This window comes from Scyliorhinus canicula, chromosome 5, assembly GCF_902713615.1.
Source record: "Scyliorhinus canicula chromosome 5, sScyCan1.1, whole genome shotgun sequence".
Classification (NCBI taxonomy): Eukaryota; Metazoa; Chordata; class Chondrichthyes; order Carcharhiniformes; family Scyliorhinidae; genus Scyliorhinus; species Scyliorhinus canicula.
Window position 1 is genome coordinate 66,246,124 of NC_052150.1, and position 16,742 is coordinate 66,262,865.

A 16,742-nucleotide genomic window follows, 5' to 3' on the forward strand; every position below is an offset into this window, starting at 1 on the left:
ATTCTTTATTTGTTCTGTTAAGTGGGAATATATGACTTGCATTTCATTTTAATTTTCAAAAGTTATATTTGGATATGTATATATGTATATAAATTTTAATACATGGACCTATACATTTTACCTATATCTTTTAATTGCACAGCACTTGCAAAAATTGTATTCATCCATTTTTACCATTTTAAAATATAAAACAAATAGTTTGGGTTTTTCATTCGGGAGTGAGTGATAGGTATTTTAAATATGAATCTGAAAAATCAAAGTTATATTCGTCTGAAGTCAACACTGATGGCCCCATTCACAGCCTTAATTGCTGTAATCAGGGAGAACTCAGTGTCCTATTGACACAATAATATTGTTATGGACTAAGTAATGTTGATTGTCATAATGCCACAGGTACATAGGCAATGTGGGAAAACATTAAACAATTAAAAAGAGAAATTCTGGAAATCAATATCGGAAACAAAATTGCCAGAACTCCACATCAGGTTGATCACCAGCTGAATGGAGAGAGAAGCGACAGTGTCAGTTTTAATTCTTTATCAGAAATGCAGTTACGGGCAGCACGGTGGCCTAGTGGTTAGCACAACCGCCTCACGGCACTGAGGTCCCAGGTTCGATCCCGGCTCTGGGTCACTGTCTGTGTGGAGTTTGCACATTCTCCCCGTGTCTGCGTGGGTTTCGCCCCCACAACTGAAAAAATGTGCAGAGTAGGTGGATTGGCCACGCTAAATTGCCCCTTAATTGGAAAGAATAATTGGGTAATCTAAATTTAAAAAAAAATAAAAAATAAAAGAAATGCAGTTACACTGGAATCAAATCTGTTTTCTCTCGTCCGAATAGCACCCAACATGCTGCGTGTCTGCTCTTTTGTGAAAGCAAAAATATATGGTTGAGGGGAGTTTTAACTCCTGGGTAAAAAACACACAGAATACACAGACTGATGTTCATGATCTAGGACGCGCTGCAAGAGATCTGCCTCATTTTAATGGCCGGGCCTCTTTAAATATTGCAGTCATTCCACTTGCCTAAGATAGGCATCCAGAGACAGCTCACTGCAGTTCTGCCTAGTAATTATCCATTCACTTGCCGCTCAGCTCAGGCATGGGATGAAGTTTGATATGGTTTGGCCCCCAGAAATGAGAGGATGGCAGTGGCCTAATGTCGATGGTGTTTGCTTAACCACTGGGCCATTATCTGTCTTTGGGTCCGACCAAATATATTCATGAGGTGACTGCCTGAGTCAGGCGTGTACCTCAACTGTTCAGGAAAACATTTGCATAGAAAATGGCATAAAGTGGAATCAAAATGGTAGGTGACCATTTTCATTTTAACTTCTACTCCACTTAGTTACTGCCAGTGGGGAGGAGTCAAAATACCCTTTCTTGGAGGCCAAATTGGCATTTCTGATGGATTTGAATAGAAATAAAATGCATGCAACTGTAATTTCCCCAGAGATTCTCTTGAACTCCGACCATACCTTTGCCTGCAGATCAGTAAAAAAGTCCAGAGAAATGGCTCAATGGATATCCTATCCATTTTTCCATGCTTTTGACTGACTTATGGTGAAGGGACCCTGTAGAGTGGAAAACCCCAGCAGAAATGTTATCCTATGTTCTTTACACTTTTTAAAGATTACTTTCCCCATTTAAAAATTCTAAATATGATTAAAATGTAAATTAAAGCAGAGAAGGAATATTTTTGGGCATATTGCCAGTGCATGGGATAATTTGCATCTTTCACTAATAAATTTCTGTTTTAGTAGACCTCTTGGTTTGCATATTTTCAGTGATCACCAGAATATTGCAGCAATGCAGCTAATAGCAGAGATGGCTGACAAGTGCTTCATTTTTACACGTACAGCAAAGTGTGAAGCAAGGATGCAGGAATACCAGATGAAAATATGGAATGTGTAAAAATAACTAACATATATGAATATTAAAATATTTATTAAGAGTCACAGCTGATCTCCAAGCCCAAATGATCTGCACTCCAGCGGGATGAATCAGCAGACGTATTAACGATGATTTTCCAATATATTTATGACGGGTGACAGGAAAGATGATAGTCGTGGATGTTACTGCATTATTCAAAGATATAAGAAGGGACAACATTGGTGACTGTGGACCAATTTACCTTACAGCAGTTGATAAACACTGAAGTGCAGAAAGTTCCAGGCTGAAGAGAACTGTATTTCTACATCTTTCTGTTGTAACTCCGCCAATTTTCCTGAACTAAAAGTATACTGAGAATCATTGAGTCATTGAGAAATGAAATGGTTGAAATGGAAATCAAGAATCTAGGAAGTGCAATGAAAGAATATGAGTTAGGAAAAAGTGATTGGTGCAGAGAATGAATTATCATGTACGAAAGATGAGTTTGATAAGGAAAATCAAGAACTGATGAGAACATTTGAACTTTTCTCCCAGGAGGCAGAACATTTTAAACAGGACTTGAAACACCTAAATAAAACTTTGTCGAAGCACATTCAACAAAGGTAGATCTTCAATTAAAACATGACAAATTTCAAGAATCAGAAGTGTCTGATAACCCTGGAAAATGCTTGGAACAGGAGAAAAGATTGGGTATCCATTGGAATAGTTGCTTAAAAGCAGAATTAACAAGCAAAGTGGGTGAAATGTGGGAACTTCAGTTCAATCTGAACAAGGAAAAGAATGAGATGCACAGGAGGGAATAGCAAATCCCGATTTTGAAAGCAAATAAGATTCCACGGAAGATAGTGAAGATCCAATAAATTAATTAAAAGAGTTCAACGAGCACTCACTGATTATGGAAGAGGCATTCCGAAAGGGACTGACTACCGAGTTGAAGTTATTGAATTTATATAAGAGTTCCACAGGTAACTCTGAATTAAAGACAACTGAACTTACCAGAGTAATTACTGAGCTGAATTAAAAGATTCATAAGTTCAAAAACTAACAGGAAAATACATGAGTAATTAATTTTTTGGCAAAAGTTGTGAAATACGTAAGAATGAGTGTCCCATTCCTGAAATGTAAACTCCCATATGCATCAGTGTGAATTGTGGTTAGAAAGGAAAGCAGAATGAGCAAGACAGACAAGCTACATGTTGGTTCTCTCTCTGAGGAACAGGATAAACCAATGACCACCTATAATACCCGATGGGGAGCTGTGAACGAGTGGTTCAAACCCAATGAATGAAAAAAGAGAATTGAGATCAACCAACTAAATGTCAGAATGAGCAGGTCCAAAACAACCTCCAATTAATCAATGTTTACCCAGTACAACAGAGTCTACCATCCCTTCAAACATTGTAAAGGCTAGGGGCAGGATTCTCTGTCAGCCGATGCCAAAATCAGGAAAGGCGATTTGACAGAGAATCAGTTTTGATGCCAAAATCATAGTGGGTGCTGGATTCAAGCCAAATTGCAATTCTCTGGTGTCTCGACAGCGGCATCAATGAGTTCCACTCTGCAAGTACAGTAAATGCCATTTGCATTTTATTCGGGGGCCTGACCCGGTATTCTCCGGGGCCTCCGCGATTCTCTGCTTCCACCAGTGGGAATTCCCGATGACAAGGTCCACTTGTGCTTTCAAAAATGGTGGAACAGGCGCTATGTCTGTTGAGGGTGAAGCGGTACGGAACGTGTCCAACATCGCCGTAGTGTGCTCACAGATGTGCCACTGGCAGGGGGGCTTCTACCAGGGCCGGGGGAGTAGCGGCGGGTGGCCAGGAGGTCGGCTGTGGGGTTGGGGTGGATGAGCACTAAACACCATTGCCGCAGCCTGCAAGGCAACCATGCAGCTGTGCATGCTGCTGACTGCCCACTAAGGATGTCCCCCCACATCCTGTCGGTGCTGTCTGGTCCCAGCTGACTCATCAATGGGATGGTGCGTGTGGGGAGTGAAGTGCTAATATGTGGCTGCAGCTTGCCAGCCTCCCGAGTGTCAATCATGGGCCCAGCCAATCAGACACCGTTTTCCATTGGAATCGGTCATGTTCCACGTAGCTCTGGTGCTAGCCCCTTAGCGGTCGCTGAATCGGTCCAGATGCCATGGCGTTAATACTTAGGGCTGGATTCTCCGATCGCTGACACCAAAATCGTGTTCAGCCAGAGAATCTATTTTTACGCTGTAATCGGGGACGGTGCTGTTTTTCTGATGCCCCGCCCCCTCAAAAATAGCGTACTCGAGGAGTACATCGCACGTCACATCGGACTGTGTCCAGCGCCACCACAGTTGGGGGGGTTGAGCTGTTCCGCTGGCAGGAGTTGGGGCTTCAGCTGGGAGTGGGGGGACAGGTGAGGGGTGATCCGGGGGTAGCGAGGTGTCGTTACAGGGTGGCAGTTTTTGGCAGGCCAGGTTAACGTGTGGCCAGCAGTCTGCCATTGTTGTACTGCGCGTCTGCCGCAGGCCACCCCCCTGAGCATGCGCAGCCATGAACCCGGCCATTCTGCAGCTGTATCCGCAGGTAAAGCCGGGCATGGCATGGGTGCTAGCCCCCCATTCAGGTAGTGGATCGGTGTGGGGGTGCCCCGACTTTTTGGTCGTAAGACGAGACGGATCCTGCGGATAGAGCCGCAGAATCGGAGAATCCAACCCATAGTCTCAGGAATGGAAAATCCAGACAAAGGTGTGGGATTTTCCAAACCTTCCCACCGGCAGGATCTTCCAATCCCGCCGCGGGCTACCTGTGACATGTTCCCTGGTGGTGCAGCCAGCGAGCAATGCAAATGACAATTAACTTCAACAGGAGCGGAAGAGCCCACTGGCAGCCATAAGCAAGTCGCCTCCATCACTGGAAAAACCTCCCTGAGGGAGGCCGAAAAATTCTGCCCAAGGCTGGAAGAATTCCAAAGTCTCCAGACCAGCTGAACCTGTAAACACAGAGACTTGGGAGGATGAGAAGGGATAGTAGAATTCATGTAAATATGTTGGGTAAACAGGAATTCATTGTAAATATGTTGGGTAAATTCTTGGGAGGAGCTGAAGTATAAAGGTTTGGCGCAGAAACGGTTAACTTGGGGTTAGGTACATTATCACCCACTGTGGTGGAAAAGAGTGCATGATCTGATTCTGGAGGGCAGTTTTGGACTGGACAGAGATGTATGTAGCGGCGAGTATGGAGACAATTCCTAGCATGGACCTTAGACTGTATATATGTATATAGTTCCTGCTATAAACCGCTACCGTTAAACTGGACAAGTCCTAGAACCTCTTTATCAGATCAACTGAGCTAGACAGAGCATCTTATAACCAAAGGAGGGATGCCTCCCTTGTTTACGCCTGGAGGCTAATCAGAGGCATCCCATCCACAAATTTGCCTCCCCACATGCACCATCCTTCCTGCCCTATCCAATATACCCTCTCAACCCCCTAACTAGTCAACCTGACAGCCTGGCTCTAATGAGATCTGAATGTCTGGGTCTGTCGTTGAATGCCATCACCTTGTCTTACCCGCAGTACCAGCAGTGGCCCCTGCTCATGCTTGCTGCTGCAGGTGCGCAGAGCTGCTGGCATCTCATTGTTCAGCAGTTCTATGAGATGGGACATCCTCTTAGAGATGGATGGAAGTCCCGGTTCATACTAATTAAAGAGCCTTCACCTGAAAAATGAACACAGTAAGAAGTCTTACAACACCAGATTAAAGTCCAACAGGTTTGTTTCAAATCACTAGCCAGTGATTTGAAAGAAACATGTTGGACTTTAACCTGGCGTTGTAAGACTTCTTACTGTGCTCACCCCAGTCCAATGCCGGCATCTCCACATCCTGAAAAATGAAAACAGAGCGCGCCAGCTAAGTGGAGGTGGGCTCGGCCCAGGAATTTATGCGGGGAACCCTCTCTCAGCATAATATCCCTGGCATTTTTCTTTACTTTACAAGGACAAATTGAGTTGGATCTCTGAGCCTAAGCTGGACAGGCGTTCCACTCCACCTCACTCAATCAGCCACAATTGTGAACGTTTAGACAGGATCGCCAATGCAGATTTATAAGGAGTAGGTCATGCTTGATTGCAGTAATCCAGTTCTTTGTATAATGGAATGAAGATTTGCCTTTGTTTTCTACCTTTCATCTCCTCAAGATGCCTGAGAGAAATTCAGTGCCAATTAATTCATCTTCTGAAGTGTAATCACGATTTGTTTGTGCAAGCAAACGTGACGGTTTAGTTGAAGGGTGAATTTTGTAACACGTCAGGAGAGTTGAGAAAGGTAGATGTTTATTTAGTCAGTGTACCAAGGGATATGGAACTAAGGCAGGAAATGGAGTAGATTAGCTATGATCTAATTGAATGGTGAAGCAAGTTCAATGGGCTGGGTAGTCAAGAGCTGATCCTGGTGGTTCTAAATTACAATGTTGTGAAAGGTAAATTGATTGCAATGGACAGAGGCTGAGTACATAACAGAAAGCAGAGACATGGAGCAAATGGATCTAAAATGGACACCATCGGGTGCCAAATGGCTGAACTACTGATGTGTAGCCACAATTCGAAACTTGACCAAGGTGGGACCTGGCCCTATGCGAGCAAAGGGACACTTCACACGTTTTTGGTGATGTTTTTACAATAAGGTTTACTTAGGCTCAATTGGAGGATGCAATGTATTGGTCTTGAGGAGGTCTTTTTCCAGTTTCTGAATGAAATCAAGAAAGAGAGAGGATTACCTGACCTAGCTGTGGGGCAAATTATTTTGTTCTCTCCTGATCTGCAGAGCTGCTGGCATTTTGCAGAGAGGTGATGGCACAGTGGTATTGTCAATGGACTAGTAAACCAGAGACCCAGAGTAATGCTCTGGGGACCCAGGTTCAAATCGCACCACCACAGATGGTGAAATTTGAATTCAATAAAAATTTGGAATTAAAAGTCTAATGATGGCCATGAAACCATTGTGGATGCTGAAAAATCCATACGGTTCACAGCCTTTGAGGGAAAAGAAATCTGCTGTCTTTACCTGGTCTGGCCTACATGTGGCTTCAGATACACAGCAATGTGGTTAACTCTTAACTGCCACCTCAAGGGCAATCAGGATGATGCCCATGTCCCATGAACTAATTTTTAAAATGCCCAGGAAATGGAAAGAAGGAAGCAGAGAGGGAATGGGAAAAAGGAAGCAGAGAGGCAAAGCCATGCAAAGAGGAGGGAAGGATGAGGAGGAGGAGGAATAGGAGATGATAGGGGGCAAGCATCCTCGATCCCAGTAAGTGGGCAGGCTGTGAGAGAGCAAATTGAGAGGTTCCCCCCTTTCTGCTTCAACAACTTCCCTATCCCTATATGGAGCCATCATTTTACACTGCCCATTACAATCTTCTCTTGACCAACATTATACAATAAAAGTCACCATCAGAAACCTTCACAAAATATCTTACAGAATATATACCATCAAACAAGTAACAAGGAACTAGTTACCCTTGCACGTGCCCTTACTATATGCCTTTGCCTGACTTAGTGTCTTCTGAGGTGCTACACCAATGGCTGAAGTATTGGTGGTGGAAAACAGCTGATGTCCAATTGATGAAACTGCAAATAGTTTTGAATGGTGGTTTCAAGCAATTCAGGACCCTGGTTTTGAACTGTGTTATTTTAGTTATTTTAGCATTGCTGGCAGCAGTCTTTGCTGGCTGGTTGCCATGCAACAGCAAAGGCACTGGCACAGTGGCAATGGTAAGGGGAAGAATGCTGTCATCCTGGTAGAGACGAGGAGGTCTGTTCTCCACAGAATTATTGCCGCAGCCATGGAATGGTACCTCAATAATCACAGTAATCTGTTGTAAGACTGACTGTTGGACTATGGAAGACCCTGCAATCCCTTTTGTACTTGGGGTCCATATCCATGATGGCCGAAGACTGTACCTGCATGGCTACAAGAATGAATCCCCTGATTGAGATTCATTCTGAGTGTCAAAATGAGTCTCAGTCTCCTATGTAGCATTGAGAGATCCCAAAAATTCTGCTTGTGCTGCATAGGAAGTTTAGACAGTGACCCCCAAGACGATCCATCATGGGACAGTTCACCAATTCTGTCACGAGGTTGACCATCACGAGAAAGAATGAGCCCCAAGCTATGCATGTTGCCCTCTGCTGTGTTGGAACTGAACGGTCCAATATTCTGGGATAGTGACGGGGAGCTGTCTGGCAGGCAGACCAACACTGCAGGTATCACTATGTGCATCCTCATCAGCATTCTCCTGTATGCCACCATACTGACCTCATCTGAGGCCCTGCAGTAGAACAGATCTGCAATCTCTTCCACCAGGGAGATGATACAATAGCCACTCTTTCCCTCTAGCCTTGTTGAAGCCCCCTCGTGCCCAATGATTCACCACTTGCCCATTCTGACTTTATGCTCTCCTTGAAAGTTTGTGGCACACCAGAATCTGAACTGATGGCTACGCATGTCAGATTAAATGACAGTGTCTTTTCATCACTTGCACTTTATCTTCCTGTTCCTCCAGCTTCTGCTGAAGCTGTTTAATCAACAGGTTTGGGTTATATGATAAGATACAAACAGAAGAGTTCGGATGACCTAGGAGATGTAGAGAAGCATACAGGTGTTCCATGGCCACACTTTCTGAAGCTTCCATTTGATTTCAAATGTATGGATGAAGGTGAAGAAGGTGTTTGGAAGGGGAAACACAATCATTAACCACCATCCTGTACAGTGTGAGGTATCTGTTTCTAGAAATATTTGAAGGACATTGAAAGTTTGTACATTCTCCCAATTGAGTTAATTTTTTAAAAGTCTGCCAGATTGATTCGGTACCGTGAATATACCATTCGGAGGTCAACAGATATATGTCCAGCTGGAGAAGGAAGAAATACGTTATATTTCCTAAGTTAACAAAGAACAACTGTTGCCAGGCCAAAGACTCTTGCTGATTGGTTCACAAACACCCGGCCGAGAGGAGTATTCTCTAAATATTTTTAGATTTAAAATTCTCAGTGAAGAGATAGCGTGTGTGCCTTGGAAGTAGGTGGCAAGGCGAAGACTCTCTTGTTCTCTCTCTGCTCCACCTTTGTGTTACACACAGTCTAGAGTGAGTTAAACTTTCATCAGAAAAGTCTCATCAGAATAATTCATTTTTTTTTTTGCAAGTCTGCAAAGTTGTGATAAGTAAGAATCATCAAGGCCGGTTTCATCAAAAATCCACCTGAAAGAACGTCCAGATTTAGTGTGACCAGAATTCTGTCAGATGAAAAATGTTGAGATTCTTTCGAGGTTTATCCTTTTAAAAGTAAGGTTCCCGTCCTCTGCAGGGGGCTGTGTTTGTTATGTTCTATCTTGTGTTTGTTTGCGAGTGTGTGGGGGTTTGAAAATCGGTTTTCTTTAGAAATGGGGAAAAACATTACACTTCTAAACTACAAAGTGTATGTTAAACAGTTTTATAATTCCTTTTAAAAACAAAGTTTATTTTATAGTAAATAAGGTTTTGTTTTGTGTTTACTGAAAGAAATCTTGTGAGGATCTGTTTATGCTGAGAGTAACCGTATCAAAGGTCATCAGTTGGTCAGATTTGGGGCGAGGTAGACATTTTTGTTATGACCTGTGGATAGTGGAACTGAAATTGACTGCGCACTCTCCCATCATGGTCGTGACAACAGTTTATGTGGTGTCGGATGCCATGGGCTGTTTCAGCTCTGGTCCATACTCTCAAGCACTATCCATTTTCTGGGTGTAAGGGATGACATTTTGGGGCCTTGCCCAGTCTGCTTCTCTGGGTCTCCTGTTTGTTGAGTATGACATTTCCTGCAAAACAGAAGACAGACTGTTCGTGATTGTGTAGCATTGTGCATTTGAGTAATATTCTTGTCACAGCTAAAGGCTGTTTATCTGTGGAGAAAGCAAATGGTGGATGTGATGTTGACAGCAATGGGAATTATGAGTTGGCAATTGTGAGATATGGGAATGTAAAGAGTGAGAACTGAGTGCAAGAGAGTTCTGCTGTGTTAGTGCATTGAACAGTGCGTGAGGTTGTTGGTACATTGGGCTAGTGATTTATTATGATGATGTTTCTACCTGTTTGATCCCCCCTCTGAGGTCATAATACATTTTGTGGGACTGCTCCCACAAAACGTCCTAGCGGTAAAACTCTGGGCCTTGACCTCCCAAGTGATGTGCTCCTACTTCCTCCTCAGGCTGGTGTAGGAGGATTGCTTCCTGCCCAGGGAAATATAAAATCCCCCCTGAAATCCACATCATTCACCAGTGCCTCCTGGTTGACGGACTAGGAAGAAGCTCCCTTCTGTGCTGCCTCATTGTGGTTCCTGGAATCCACCAGGTTAACTTTTCAGCAATCTTCGATTCAGGTGTGCACCTTCCCTGTCATGGTGAATGATCCCATACGACGAGCAGTGGGTGCACCAGGTGGTCTGGAAGCAACACAGCTTGGGCCCCCTGTAGAGCTCAGAGGCTGCAGGCAGCATGGAGCAGAGAGTAGTGTGGGAATTGCCTGGGCCAATAGTACAAACATTATGGTGAAGACACAAACATTTGGAGCAGCGCAGCCTGACGGTGCAGTCAGATTGTAAATAACAACCACCATAAATTTTAAAAAGGAGCAATCCAATTCCTAACCCAAATGTAATCTGGGTGAGACTTTAATGTCCATCAGGAAGAGTGGCTCATTGCCACCACAACCGACCAAGTTGGACAAGTCCTGAAGAACATAGCCAGCCTATTGGGCTTGCAGCAGGTGGTGAGAGAACCAACAAGAGGAAAAAACCTACTTGACGTCATCCTCTGCAATCTACATGTCACAGATGCATCTGTCCATGAGAGTATTAGTAGGAGTTACCACTAAACAGTCCTTGTGGCAATGAAATCCCATCCTCACAGTGAGGATATCTTCTATTGCGCTGCTTTCTAAGCTTCAGAGCAGGCCTAGTAGCGAAAACCTGTGTATTCATGAGATGCTGCTGGCATAGAGGCCTTCAGCAGTTGTCTAACTTAACCAGTAGTGGTGCTACTGAGCCAATCTGGGTGATGGACGTTGAAGTTGTCCAGCTCCAGAATATTAGTTTTTCAGGGTGGTGTCCTCGGCCCAACCATCTCCAATTACAACATCAATTAACTTCCCTCTATCGTAAGGTCAGAAGTGCGGATGTTTTCTGATGAATGCAGTATTTAGTACCATTCAAAATTCCTTAGACATTACAGCTATCCATGCCCACATGCAGTAAGAGTTGAAAAATATTTTGTCTTAGGTTGCCGAGTGGCATATAGCATTTGCACCTCACAAGTGGCAGACAATGACCATCTCTAACACATCATGCTCCTTGTTGGAAACTGAACGCAATTCCTCCACTGGAGAGTGGGAATCACAAGCCTGCATCTATGCTTGTGAACATTAGGACATGTATCTCTCTGGTAGAAAATTCAGTCTCTGTTCAAATCATCAAGCACCAACTGCATTGTTAACCATGTCAGGATCTGGTTATCAACCTCGGCTGAGTGAGCTACTCCTGTTCCTAATTCATATGTTCGTATGTCCAACTGAGTAGCTGACATGCTTAGCCTGATCACTATTGCAAACCGTGTTCGCGATAGCAAAATGAGTTGTGACATTTACTAGTAGGAGATCACAGTGATTTCACAAGAAACTGCAAACCTTATTACATGAAAGGTGCTGAAGACAGAACTTGCAATAGACAATGCGTTGCAGAAAGTAAACCAATATCTAAAAAACGAGTCGCCTTGTGAAATAGAACGAGAACTGGTCCCATACTACAGAGTATGCAATGAACTTGATTTGGTTGATGACAACTGTTCATGGAACTCAAGTGGTTATCCTGAAAGCACTACAGCAACCTGCATCCTGCCCTGCATCCTGTCCAGGAAGACAATCTGGGTTTGCTAATTTGAAACAATTATCTTATGAAGCATTCCACGTGGCCAATGATAGATTGTGAAATAGAAGTATTCATTAGAAACTGTGTAACATATGCAATGTGGAAAAGCTGGTAAACCATGTCGCACACCTTTACAACAAACCCCACAGCCAACAAAACCATGGCCACAACTTCAAGTCACTATTTTTGGAGAAGCTCAAACAGCCACTAAATCAACATATTGTTCTCATTGCTCATGATCTACATAGGAGGTCTTGTGGAACAGTGGGTAGCCTTTCTGCCTCTGGGCCAGAAACTCCAGGTTTGAGACCCACCCCAGGACTTGATGGCCATGGGAGGTCCATTCATAATGCAACCAAACAGGTCAACCTGCAAATCCTTCCAAATGTGCCAATGGTTGGCATGAAGAGCGGGAGAGACTCCACGTCAGCCATGCATAATGTGTAGTGGTGCCCCTCCCGCTATAAGCCCCTGGCACGAGTCAAGTGGCCTGTTCCGGGCATTACTTTCTATGGAAACCATCAAATGTTTGCCTTAGTGCACCACTAGGTGTACAAAGAGAATTGGAATGATTTACATAGTAAGTTTCCATCTGTGCCGATCCACCCACCCTCCTCCCTCCTTGGACCCCACCCCCCTCATTCATTGTTTTAGGGTCCTCTCCTGGGTCCCTCACTGTATAATGGGCAGTTATCCGCTATTTACATGTGGGCGGTGCCCGCCCCTACCCCCTTTTGTAATTTGGCCTCACCCCTTTTCTTCTCCCCTCTTCCTATCCTGTACTCGGCCCTTCCTTGGGGACTCCTTTTCTTGTGGCCTTGTTTTAGGCCTCCTGGCCCATGTAACGGCCATTTTCCAGCCTCCCCCTCCTTTTTCCCTACCTTCCCCTCCCTTTCCTGTCTGCTCCCTGTGTTCCCGTTGCCCCCGTGTGTCCCCCCCATCCTCCTACCATTCTATTGACTGTTGACTTTGAATAGGTTCAGGAACAGGTTGGTAAATGGCCTCCACGCTTTGTGGAAGCTATCCTTTGACCCTCGGCAGGTTAACTTGATCTTCTGCAGGTGGAGAAATTACGATAGGTCTGCCAGCCAGTCTGCAGCTGGGGGTGGTGCTGCCGATCGCCAGCCGAGCAGGATTCTTTGGTGGGTGATTAGAGAAGCAAAGACTAAGGCATTGGCCCTCCTCCCCGTGAATGGTTCTGGCTGGTCACTCTTGGGCGCAGCTTCACCTTCACCCCCCCCCCCCCCCCCCCAATCGTGGACATTGCCTCGTAGAAGGCTGTCCAAAACTCAACAATATGGGGGCAAACCCAGAACACGTGGCATGGTTGGCTTGGCCTCCCTGATACCGTTCATATGTATCCTCCACCCACGGGAAGAACCTGTTCATTCGGGTTTTTGTCAGGTGCGCTCTGTGCACCACTTTCAGCTGCATGAGGATTAGCCTTGCGCATGAGGAGGTGGAGTTGGCCCTGCTCAGTGCTTCGCTCCAGATCTCCCTCCCTATTTCCATCCTTAGCTCTTCCTCCCATTTTCCTGTGTCTCGTGCAGTGGGGAGCGCATCCTTTCTAAGAGTCGTCCATAGAGGTCCCCACACTTTCCCTTGCCCAGACTGTCTGCATCCAGTCACTCCTCCAGCATTTTATTTCTCAGGGTTCATAGCTGTCCCCTTGCGGAGAGGTTTTGACCTGCAGATGTCGGAGTTTGTTCCTGTTTGGTAGTTCCAGTCTCTCTGTCGGTTCCTCTAAGATCGCTAGTCTGTCTTCCGTGTAAAAGTCCAGAACCATCAATCTCCCACCGTCCTGTCTCCACCTCGTAAAGGTCGCGCAAGTACGGCTGGTGCAAACGTATGGTTGCCGCAAATGGGAGCCATGATAGACATTTTGGTCAACCAAAATACTGCCTCATCTGGTTCTAAGTTCTCAGGGTAGCTACCACCACTGGGCGTGTTGAGTGTTTTGCTGGTGGGGATGAGAGCACTGCAATGGCGAGGGCCCGAAAAGTAATTCCTGTACAGGAGGACTCCTCCATTCTCACCCATTCCGTATCTGGGTCCTTCACCCATCCACTCACTCTTTCTGCCGTGGCTGCCCAGTGATAGTATTGCAAGCTCAGAGGGCCAGACGCCCCATGTTTCTTCTTCTTTGTAGTACTGTTTTGGGGATTATACCGCTGACCATTCTTAAGCAGTGTTAGCCTACCGGATCAGACCCCAACATTTGTTAGGGTACCAGACGAGAACCCCAAACAATATTTTTTTAAATTGTAAAACTGTGAGCATGGTAGCACAGTGGTTAGCATCGTGTCTTCACAGCGCAAGGGTCCCAGGTTTGATTCCCTGTTGGGTCACTGTCTGTGCGGAGTCTGCACATCCTCCTCGTGTGTGCGTGGGTTTCCTCTGGATGCTCTGGTTTCCTCCCGCAGTCCAAAGAAGTGCAGGTTAGGTGGATTGGCCATGCTAAACTTCCCTTCGTGTCCAAAAAAAAGTTAGAAGGGGTTATTGGGGTAAGGGGATAGAGTTGAAGTGAGGGCTTAAGTGGGTCAGTGCAGACTCGATGGGCCGAATGGCTTCCTTCTGCACTGTATGTTCTATGATACTTCACCCCAGCCATGATGACTCTGACCAAGATGGTACCTTTTATGTGAAAACAGACTTTAATTTAAACACAGAATTAACCACATTAACATCAAAGGAATAGATTTATAATTATCAGTTAAAACAGTTCTTAAATAAAAGGGTAAAACTTGAAATTACTATCTACACCTGCCACTAATTCCAACTAAACAACACAATGCAGTTCAAAAGTTACTTATGAATAAAGTTAACAAAACAGATTACTTGATTATCTGCATAGATACTTTTAGAGAAATCCTTTCAAGAACAGACCCAGTGCACTTCTGTCTTGTCAGTCTCGAATCCTATGGCAAACTGCTGTTCAACTTAAATCTTACAACAGACTGAAAAACTACAGACAGACCTGGCCCCTTCCATTAATTACATCATCTGTATCCTATTAAGTTCCATGAGCTGCTTAACTAGGACGACATGCAATCCCTCATAAATTATCTACACTCCAAGGAGTCTCTAGCAATCATAACAATATCCCATTAGCCATTTATCTGAAGCAAGTAAGTGGTTGAAATGAATGATTACCTCACATTGTATGACTCTTTAATTACAGCTTTGGCAGACATACTGCCTGTATATATTTTAAGCCTGTCATGTGAGAGTACCTTTAAAAAATGGGTGTTTGAGAAATGTACCTTTAAGAAAAGAGGACCACCGATTGGCAGGCCAACCTCTATAACGGAGGACCCCGCAAGATCCATCCGCCATCTTCTTGCGGGGCGGCCTCGGGGAGGACGGCAACCGCGCATTCACGGGTGATTTCATTTGCGCGACGCTGGCCATGTCATTTACGCGGCACCGCTTTGTATGCGGCGCCAAGACCCAGCGCGCGTAAAATACGCAACACCGCTCTTAGCCCCCCGGGAGCGGGAGAATAGGGGGCTGGGAGCGGGCTCCGACATCGGAGTGAAACACTTCGGTTTTCACTCCAGCGTCGGGACTTTTTCTCCATTTCGGAGGGTCGCGCCCAGAGTGTTTGACTTTATTGTTTAACTGGTATTGTAAACTATTTCTTGTATGGTGTTAAAGGTAGTTTGATACTGTGTTGATAAGAAAGTTGTTTTTAATATACCATATCACTTTCTGTGCATGGAGTGGACAAATCACTCCTGGAACAAAGTATCCTTTCCTCACAGTCTTCCAAATTCAATAAAATATTGGGGTTTCTGTCCAGTATCCTAGAAAATTTGGGGGTCAGGTCCAGGAATTGTAATAAACTGCAGGTTTTAATAACATTACTGTCAGAAACTATCAAATATATCAAATGTTCATATCAAATGTCCAAATGGTGTCAACAAACTTGCATCATCACTATCAGGACCAAAGCTGATCAGACAGTTGTTCGATATCAATGCTTATCTGTTGAATGACAACATAAAGTGGAATGTGAAATGTTGGATAGTGAGCAGCCAAGTGTATTTTGGAAACAGTGATTAGAAGGACACATTTTCTTTTTGATTTGTGACCATGATGCTGGTCATTTGCCTCAGCAAGCTGATCATGTACAACCACAACCTAAACCTCGTAGACCTCAGTACGGTCATCAAAGACCTTCATATCGCAAAGTCTATTTCTGTGCTGAGAGAAAACGGACATGTTGAACTGTGAGAAACGATTCTATGTACAATGTTGTTCATAATGGTTGAATTTAAAAGGACATTTCTTTTTACAGTGGTCAATTGTTCAATTGTTTTGTTTTGGATTATGTGGGCGCGATCGTACGGCCTCATTGATCTCACGAGATCTTGCGAGACATCACGATCTGGATCTCGCCCTCACTTTGCGGGGTCGAGATTTGCATATTGAAGTGAGCAGTTAGCCTCACTTGAATATGTCTGCAGGGGAGTTTCCAAAGGTGCAGGAACGATGTCCACGCCGAGAGACTTCACCATGGCGCCGTTTAGCTCTAGTTTGCACAAACATGGATCAGGTGTAATGAAGCTTGGACAGTCTCTCCGGTGATTGGAGGTCCCTGGGTGGTCGGACTCTGGGCAGAATAGTATCCTGCCACCCCAATGTCACCTGGACACCTTGGCACGACCAGGTTGCCCAGGTTGGTAGAGTCACTGCAAGGGTGCCAAGCTGGCGGTACCAACGTTCCTGGGTGCTAGTTTTCCCATGCTAGGAACCAGGCCTTGGGGTGCCCTGTCATTATGAGGTGGGGTGAGCAGGGCTAGGGAACCCCTGAATAGATAAGTTGGGACATTGGGGGTGGTCCATAGACCTCGGCTCAGGATCACAAGATCGGGTTGGCATTTAAAACGGGCATGCCAATCTCTTCCTCCACTGAC